The sequence below is a fragment of the Apium graveolens genome, chromosome 9 (assembly GCF_009905375.1).
Source record: "Apium graveolens cultivar Ventura chromosome 9, ASM990537v1, whole genome shotgun sequence".
Classification (NCBI taxonomy): domain Eukaryota; kingdom Viridiplantae; phylum Streptophyta; class Magnoliopsida; order Apiales; family Apiaceae; genus Apium; species Apium graveolens.
In genome coordinates, this window is record NC_133655.1 from 251,023,584 (window position 1) to 251,032,894 (window position 9,311).

The window sequence follows — 9,311 nt, forward strand, 5'->3', positions numbered from 1 at the left end:
TGTCCAAAATCTGGTACCTAATTAATCCGAAAACATCAAAATCCTTGGCAGCAATATCAGAACACATGAGTTGCTGTTTTTGTGGGTCGTCAGAGTAATGGGAGAATTTTTTGCATGATACAACTGCAAGACTATAACTATGAGGCCTATAAGCGGCTTCCCAGAAAATGAAAGGAAGAGGCTTACCTTGATCCCTCATTCGCAATTCAGTGCTGGACAAGTGCGTGACTTGGAGTGAATGGATGTGCTTGAATTTCTTAAGGATTTTAGGGCATAACTTAAATATCGTAGCCATGTTGGGATACTGTATAGAAAGGGCAGGAACAAGACAAGTAAGCGCGTTGAATCGCTTGGAGACACTTGAACACCGACCTAATGACTTAATGTCATCAAGATTATTATTCTTGTCGTTGATGCTACTGCTGAGTTTTGTGAAAATAAGTATGACAAGTTCGTCCGGGAGATTCTCAAAATAGTTGCAGCCATCACTACTTCCTCCACCACCACCACCACCACCACCACCACCCTGTAATTTCAATTTCTTAGGCATAACAAGAATGAGTTGAGAATTTATCAATGCTCAATTTCTGAATTCTGAAATATTAAAGTGTTGCTTAGGTTCACGGAACGAGCTGAGTATTTATATACAACTCAGACTACCCTATCATGCATTCACAATCCTATTCTTAATCTTATAATTGTTATATATAATCCTATTCTTAATCTGATTAAAACCAAATCAGAAAAATATTACAACCTCTCAATTTGTAATCCTAAACAAATTTGAAGTACTCCCTCTCCTCGAAATCATTCCCACCCTTCCCTAATTTACTTCCAACACCATCAATTGCGGAAACGTAATTATTCGAGATATTAAAATCCTTGACAAAATTATGGCAACAGTAGGCCATGAAAACGAAGGTGGAGTAATGTAAGAAGGAATCAAACAAACCGTTAAAACCCTTGGTGAACCAGTCCGGGTTAATTAAACCGGGTCGGCTAAGTCGTGGCTGTGTCGTTGAACTTGTGATCTCTCTACGGACATAGTTGTGATATATTAGAGTTTGTGTGTAAGTTGTAAGTATGATTTATGTGTAATTATTGAGATTTTATGATCGGGGCCTGAATTCGGTTCGGTTAACCGATAATCGATAACCGAACCGAATAATCGAAATAATTTCGGTTCGGTTAACCAAAATATATAATTCGGTTCGGTTTTCGGTAGGAAAAATTCTGAAATTCGGTTTTTCGGTATTTCAGTTTTTAACCTTGGTTAACCGAAAAACCGAATATATAACCAAATAGTTTAGAAAATATAAAATATTAATATAATAATAAAGCAATATACGCACAGATACAGCCAGTATACTTTCAAACAACTTACTAACTCAATTCTCAAATCAACTATCGTCTCTCTCATTCTAAAAGCAACGGAGATTCTACCTAACCATCCATACAGAGGTTTATGTTCCATAAACAAGAATGATACCATTCTTATATGATTTAAGGACATTAGGAGTTACAGGCCTTTTTTACTTGCAATAAAAAACTTTGATCTCCCGCCACTAAACAAATCACTCATCGGACGTTATGAATGTTTCTCTGCAATGTTGAAGATCGGGTAATACTTGCCGACGTCGTCTTCTGCTACACTTAAATAAATTTTTAGAATATTTTTCTGCATTTCTTGTATTTTTATTTAAATTTCGGTTTTTTAATTTCGGTTTTCGGTAATAACCGAAATATTAATTTCGGTTCGATTACAAACCAAATATATTTCGGTTCGGTTACAAACCAAATATATTTCGGTTCGGTTTTCAGTAGCATTTTTCCCACAATTCGGTTTCGGTTAACCGAATAAAAATTCAGTTCGGTTCGGTTTTAACCGAATACACAGCCCTAAATATATATGTTGGTGTGTGTACATATGTAATAGGGGTTTTATATCAAATTGCCCACCGAACTCGTTAAAATGTATCAAGTAGCTACTCAATCTCTACGATGACTCATTTAAACCACTAAAATACTAGTATATATCACTTCGTTAGATTTTTAAATTTTTTTTAAAGGAAAACGTTAACTTAAAAAATTTGTATTCATATATTTTTTTTAAACTGCCAGACACATGAAATTGAGATAAATAACGATAGTCTTAATTGAAAGGACATATTATTTTCATCTCTCTGTTGAATTTTACTCAAATTAATACTGCAATTGCAAACCACTCAGCTTTTATTTTACTCGTGAAGATAACGATTATTTTAGGACCAATTAAACATATATACAAATGAGAGAGGCACTCAAGTTTGCTGATAAACCATAATAATCAAAGAAATACACGACAAACACAGCACTTCTGTTAAAAAATTTTAAAAAATCTAACAAAGTGATATATACTAGTATTTTAGTGGTTTAAATGAGTCGCCGTGGAGATTGAGTAGCTGCTTGATACATTTTAACGAGTTCGGTGGGCAACTTGATATAAAACCCTATGTAATAGTAGAAGTTTTGATATCTTGTTTAGAATCGTTGAGAGAGACGGAAGAGGATGAAGATAAGAAGATAGTAGAGAGGAGTCAGCCAAAATTGTATGCCAAACAGGCACTAAATGCAGTCAGGCCTAATTGTTGATTACCGTGTATACTTCATTATAATATGGACTATATTTAAAATGTATATCTAAACAACAAAAATTTAAACAATTCATTCTCTTGATATGTGAGGCCAAATTGTAACTAAAATCTTTAAAGATAGATATTATTTAATTGTTTCATTTGTAGGTTGGAGACTACATGATATGCATGCTACTTGTATTTGAATTGAATAAGTTTATGCATGTGCATCCAGATTCATAATATATGGAAGGACCGAAAGTAACACCAAACATATTTATTCAAAAACATGATAAGAATGGTCCATTTAAAGCAAGTAGCCGTCGGACTTCAGATGTGAAAGAATTTTAACTATAATTTTGTCATCATTAACCTCAACATCGTCTTGGTTTTCCATCACACTTGTTAGGACTTTGGAGAGGTTTAATCCTTCATGACATTTGAATTGCATGCCTCTCGGAATTTCACCATCATCATCATTCATGATCCTATTCTCAATCTGATAAAGGTTATATATAATCATATTCTTAATCTGATTAAAACCAAATCAGAAAAATATTGCAACCTCTCAATTTGTAATCCTAAACAAATTTGAAGTATTCCCTCTCCTCGTCACTACTTTTGACTTCTCGACCACAGGACCACCTTTGATCCGAGGGAAAACGATTCTTGGTGCCCCTACAGAACACTCTTGGGACAAAAGGAATTCCTCCTAAGCCACACTGTTTCTTAAGCTCATCAACTACCAAAACAACAAATTCGTCCCCATTATATGTTTCATGAACCAAGATTTTTGTAAATCTGACTATCCGCACTGATTGAAATTATTATAAAAATTGAAGTCTGTCACTGAACTACTACTACAGCAACAAACATAAGCTTATTAATCAATATTATTATCCATAAAATAGAGCAAACTGACATCAATTGTAAGGAAAAGCAACCAACAGTTATAGACTTTATCCAGAAAGAACAAGTAATTAAAATAAAAATGAATTAATGAAGAAGTGGAGGGGAGAAGCTGAATTACACATTTTGCGCTTTTAACCTAAAGGTACCGTAGTTTATACAAACTCACAAACTCAACGGAGAAGGCTTTATTTGTAAGAAGTTAAAGGGTATTCGTGAGTCGTAACAATATTCATTTGTAGGCCTGTATATGATATTATGTTATATACGCTTGAGGATATCACTTGTGATGAACACCCTCATTTGTTTAAACATTCTATCAAGCAAGTATAGCCACTTACATTTTTAACAACAATTTAACATTTTTCATGCAACATGTAGATTAGTAGACGACAATGGATGTCCTCGCGTGGATTTGACGGAGACGGAGCAATGCGAAGGATCAGAAGCAGCGGAAGAGTTGCAGCATAACATACATATCGTGATGTGCACATGATTGCAGATTGCAGATCACAAATTAAGTAGATAAGAACAATACTTTAAAGTTTTTCCATCCTTACCACGTAAGTCAGAATCCCGGTGACAATCTACCAAGGTGAATGTATCAAGCACACCTGTCAACAAAAATTAAAACAATTTATTCTCTTGATATGCGAGGCCAAATTGTAACTAAAATCTTTAAAGATAGATATTGTTTAATTGTTTCATTTGTAGGTTGGAGACTACATGATATGCATGCTACTTGTATTTGAATTGAATAAGTTTATGCCTGTGTATCCAGATTCATAATACATGGAAGGACCGAAAGTAACACCAAACATATTTATTCAAAAACATGATAAGAACGGTCCATTTAAAGTAAGTAGTTGTCGGACTTCAGATGTGAAAGAATTTTAATTATAATTTTGTCATCATTAACCTCAACATCGTCTTGGTTTTCCATCACACTTGTTAGGACTTTGGCAAGGTTTAATCCTTCATGACATTTAAATTGCATGCCTTTCGGAATTCCACAATCATCATCATTAATGATCCTATTCTCAATCTGATAAAGGTTATATATAATCCTATTCTTAATCTGATTAAACCAAATCAGAACAATATTGCAACCTCTCAATTTCTAATCTATGTATATCATAATTCTTGAATATCTTTACACTATTCAACCTCTTTTACCCTTATTAAATTAGTACATTTTATTGTTAAAATAAAACATCCAGGGACTATAACATAATTCTACTTACACTGAAAAATATTTTAAAAAAAGTCACGTCAACAACAATCACATAACTGATCACTCAATTCTGCCTAATTTTTTGCTTAAGGTTGAATTCAAACATATCAAACCTGATTTAAGATTAATTCAAAATCATATATTATCTCTAATGTATAGATTATCACATACTATATTAAAAAAATTTATGTCTTCAAAATTATATTTTGCAAAACGAATTTTAGGTAAGTTTAATGTGTGTGAATATATTACTAATAAGTTATTCTTTGATGTCGGGCAATTTCCAAGTCTCCCTACTTCAGATAAATCGGTATTTTTAACAAAGCATCATTTTCTACAAGTCAGTTGTTTCAATTGTTCATTGCTTTGTAATATTACTCATTCTCTTGCAGTTTATAGGTCTTTATATATGAACTATGAGGTAATTGTAAATTGCACCATCTAACTATCATTCAAATACAAATCAGTATTTGAATTTTGAAAAAAGAAAGTTGCACCCCTTAACTTAAACATTGACATTCATCATGCACCCCTTCTCAGAATTTCATTAAGTTTACCAAGGGCAAAATCGGAATTTCATAAAATGATTAGTTAAATTAAATTTTATATCTTCCAAATAATCGCAAAAATTGAAAACTTTAATTACTAAGTATTAAATAATAAATTTTAAAATTTTAAATTATACTAGTAATTTCAGTTTTGATTTTCAATTTATGAAATTAATGCCAATATTTTATAAATCTGATAAAATTATTTTTTAACATTAATTTTGATTACATACTTAAATTTAATTTTAGCTATTTTTTTTAATATTAATATAAACTGAAAATTTAAAAATGAATTAATAGTATAATTTGAAAATTTAAATTTAATATTTTATAGCTGGTTAAAAAAATGTTAAATTTTTAATATTATTTATAAGATGTAAGTTTATTTTAGTTAAATACTTTTGCTAAATTTTCAATTTTGCCCTTGTCCAATTTTAATAAGGGGTGCATAATGAATGTTCAAGTTTAGGTTAAGGGGTGTAACTTGTTTTTTTCAAAATTCGAATACTGGGTCTGTATTTGAATGATAGTTGGAGGGTGCAATTTGCAATTATCTAATGAACTATTGCATATATGTATTACTTGCAGATTTAGTATATATGAGTTGCGCACTACATGTTTGATATAATGTCTGAATGAAAGTGATTAGAGCCAAGAAACAATGTCAGCTTTTTGTAATTATTTAATTTCTCTTTTGCAAGGTAAAATTTTTCTCATGCCGTGTTCTCTCCTTCTTATCATGTTTTCAATCAAGTTATATTCATGTTTTGTTATATTGCTTATTTAATTTTAAGGATGCATAAAAACTATTATTAAATATTAGAGACATATTTGAGTTTATTTTTTGGAAAATTGTCTTGGAGTCGATCCGGTAAAAATAGTGTTCAATCATTCACTCATGTTTCAGGTTAATCTATAAATTTTACAGTGTTAGACTGACTTAAAATTTTATTTTGTTCAAGCATCTGCTCTCTTTGTTTGCATTTCTAATTTGTCACGGTGTTTAAAACGAGCCTGAAAATACGAAACAGGGGAAGAGGAAAGTTGAGTTGGGTTTATTAGGGAGGGGTCTGTGTGGGTGACCGGGGGTAGGTTAAAGTTCTGTGTTTAGGGGAGCAATCAATGTAGTCGTTGGATCGTTAATTTAGGGGATAAATAAGGTGCGTCGGATCTAAGTCACGCGGATCGCTGACGTGGCATTAAATTCAACTGCTATCAGTTGAATTTAGGAGTGTAAATTTATAAATTTAACTGAGTTCGGTTGATACAACCTATTTTATTTTTAAAAATTATTAAATTCCTTATAATTATAGGAAATAAATATTATATTTTTTACTGATATTATAACAATATAATAAAATAAATTTTAAATTTTATTTTGATAACTAATTATTTTTATTAAATTTTGAAATCATAATTTAGTCGATTTTATCAAAAATACCACTTATAATAAGAGTATGCGGTGAATTTTTTTCTTAAGTTGAATTATTCTTTATTTGTTAAATTAATCAAGGTATAATGACTTTTTAAAAAAAAAATTACATGTAACATTTTTTTAACCATTTTAACATCTGTACTGTTGGATCGTTCAATCTTTATTTAGAAAAGCACGAACATTCTAGGGTTAGATTTTATTGTTTTAATCAATTTTTTGCTTATTCGTAAAAAAGCAGTTTTATTATTTGCTTAATAATATTTTCCTTAAAAATTATAGTGAATGAAGCATCTAGATCGTGACATATGTAAGATTGGATCATTCATAAATATTTTTTTTAAAAAAATCAAAAAATCAATATGGAACTAAACACTAGTAAGAAATAATGGTCAAACTACTAGTTGACTCTTAAAATAGAAAATCAAATACATTTATTTTTTTCTAAAATTTTTATCATATTACTGAAATATATAGATATTGGCATCCCTACGATTGGATCATTCATAAATATATTTAAATAAATTAAAAATCAATATGGGACAAAACACTAGTAAGAAGTAATTGTCAAGATATTGGTTGTGTAACAGCCCGCACTTCCGGACTATTAATTCTAAATCGACACTTTACTAATCCAAAATTCTTATTACAAAGGTCACAATTACAAAAGCGCAGCTAGTGGAAGTCCAGAAGTCAATCTAGGTCAAACCTATGGTTCTCGTACTCCAATGCTATCCAACTCGAAATCGACGAAACCTGAAATTATAAGTAATGAGATATACAGCCCAGCAAGAAACCAATCGATCCAACTAGTTGGCCAAGTAACATGTACACATATAACAAAATACAACAATCTATACGATACGATATATAAAACAAACACTTTTGATATATATTCTTATTCTTATTCGATACACACAATACACATAACACATAAACAATAATAATTCGAAGTCCATAATTCATACCACAACCACTACAATCCGGTGATAACGGTCCTAAATTTTTAGAAAATTGGCACTACCATCCGGTGACTTCGGTCCTAAGTTCTTATTCGATATTTTCACAAACCATGGCATAAATCAGAAATTCAAAATTATCGTCTCGACACCACACATACACAACAATATATATACTATAACACATAATAATTTCAAATATATTATCACTTAACCCATGTTTTGATAATCAACTATAGACACATAACATACAATTTGGAAAACACTAGCAAGTTCGATCAAAAACTTACCTTAAAATGTGACCAGATCTGAATTTGCTCTTTTTGAACCTCTAAACAACATTATCTTGAAAAACACGAAACACGAAAGTTGTAGAGAACGAAACTATCTTTCCGAAACGTCCAGGATCACTAAATTCTGACTTACAATGAATTTTCTACGAATTTTACAAGACTGCTGATTTATGCTGAGAAGTGCCCTACGAATTTTGATATTGAAAATGAGGAATACGAATATGGTGTATTTATAACGATACAAAACCCTATATCTTAACCTACAAGTTATCCATATTAGAATTGGATCCAAATTTTAAGCCCATTAGTCTAACCCAATTTTAAATCCTAGTCTTTATCTAATTTTAATCCTTTTTATTCTCTTATTATATTATTAATCTAATTCTAAAAATTACGGGATATTACAGATTGACTGTTAAACTAGCAAAACCAAATACATTTATTTTTTTCTAAAATTTTCATCATATCACTAAAATATATAGATCTTGACATCCCTATAGTTAGATCATTCATAAATATTTTTTGAAAAAAAATCGAAACATCAATATGAGATTAAAAATCGAAACATTATTATGAGATTAAACATTAATATGATATTTTATCATATCAACCAGCACTTATTACTAGTGTTTAATCTCATATTGATGTTTCGATATTTTTAAAAATATTAATGAATGATCCAACCGTACGGATGTCAAAATCAGTATATTTTAGTGATATGACAAAAAATTTAGAAAAAAATAAATATATTTGGTTTGTCTTTTTAATAATCAAAGAGTAGTTTGACTAGTACTTCTTATTAGTGTTTAATCCCATATTGATGTTTTGATATTTTTAAAAATATTAATGAATGATCCAACCGTAGGATGTCAAAATCAGTATATTTTAGTTATATGACAAAAAATTTAGAAAAAAAATAAATATATTTGGTTTGCTTTTTAACAGTCAACTAGTAATTTGACCCGTACTTCTAACTAGTGTTTAATCCCATATTGATGATTCGATATTTTTAAAAATATTAATGAATGATCCAACCATACGGATGTCAAGATCTGTATATTTTAGTGATATGACAAAAAGTTTAGAAAAAATAAATAAATAAGAGTCAAAGAGTAGTTTGACCAGTACTTCTAACTAGTGTTTAATCCCATATTGATGTTTCGATATTTTTAAAAATATTAATGAATGATCCACCCGTACGGATGTCAAGATCTATATATTTTAGTGATATGACAAAAATTTTAGAAAAAATAAATATATTTGGTTTGCCTTTTTAATAGTCAAAGAGTAGTTTGACTAGTACTTCTTACTATTGTATAATCCC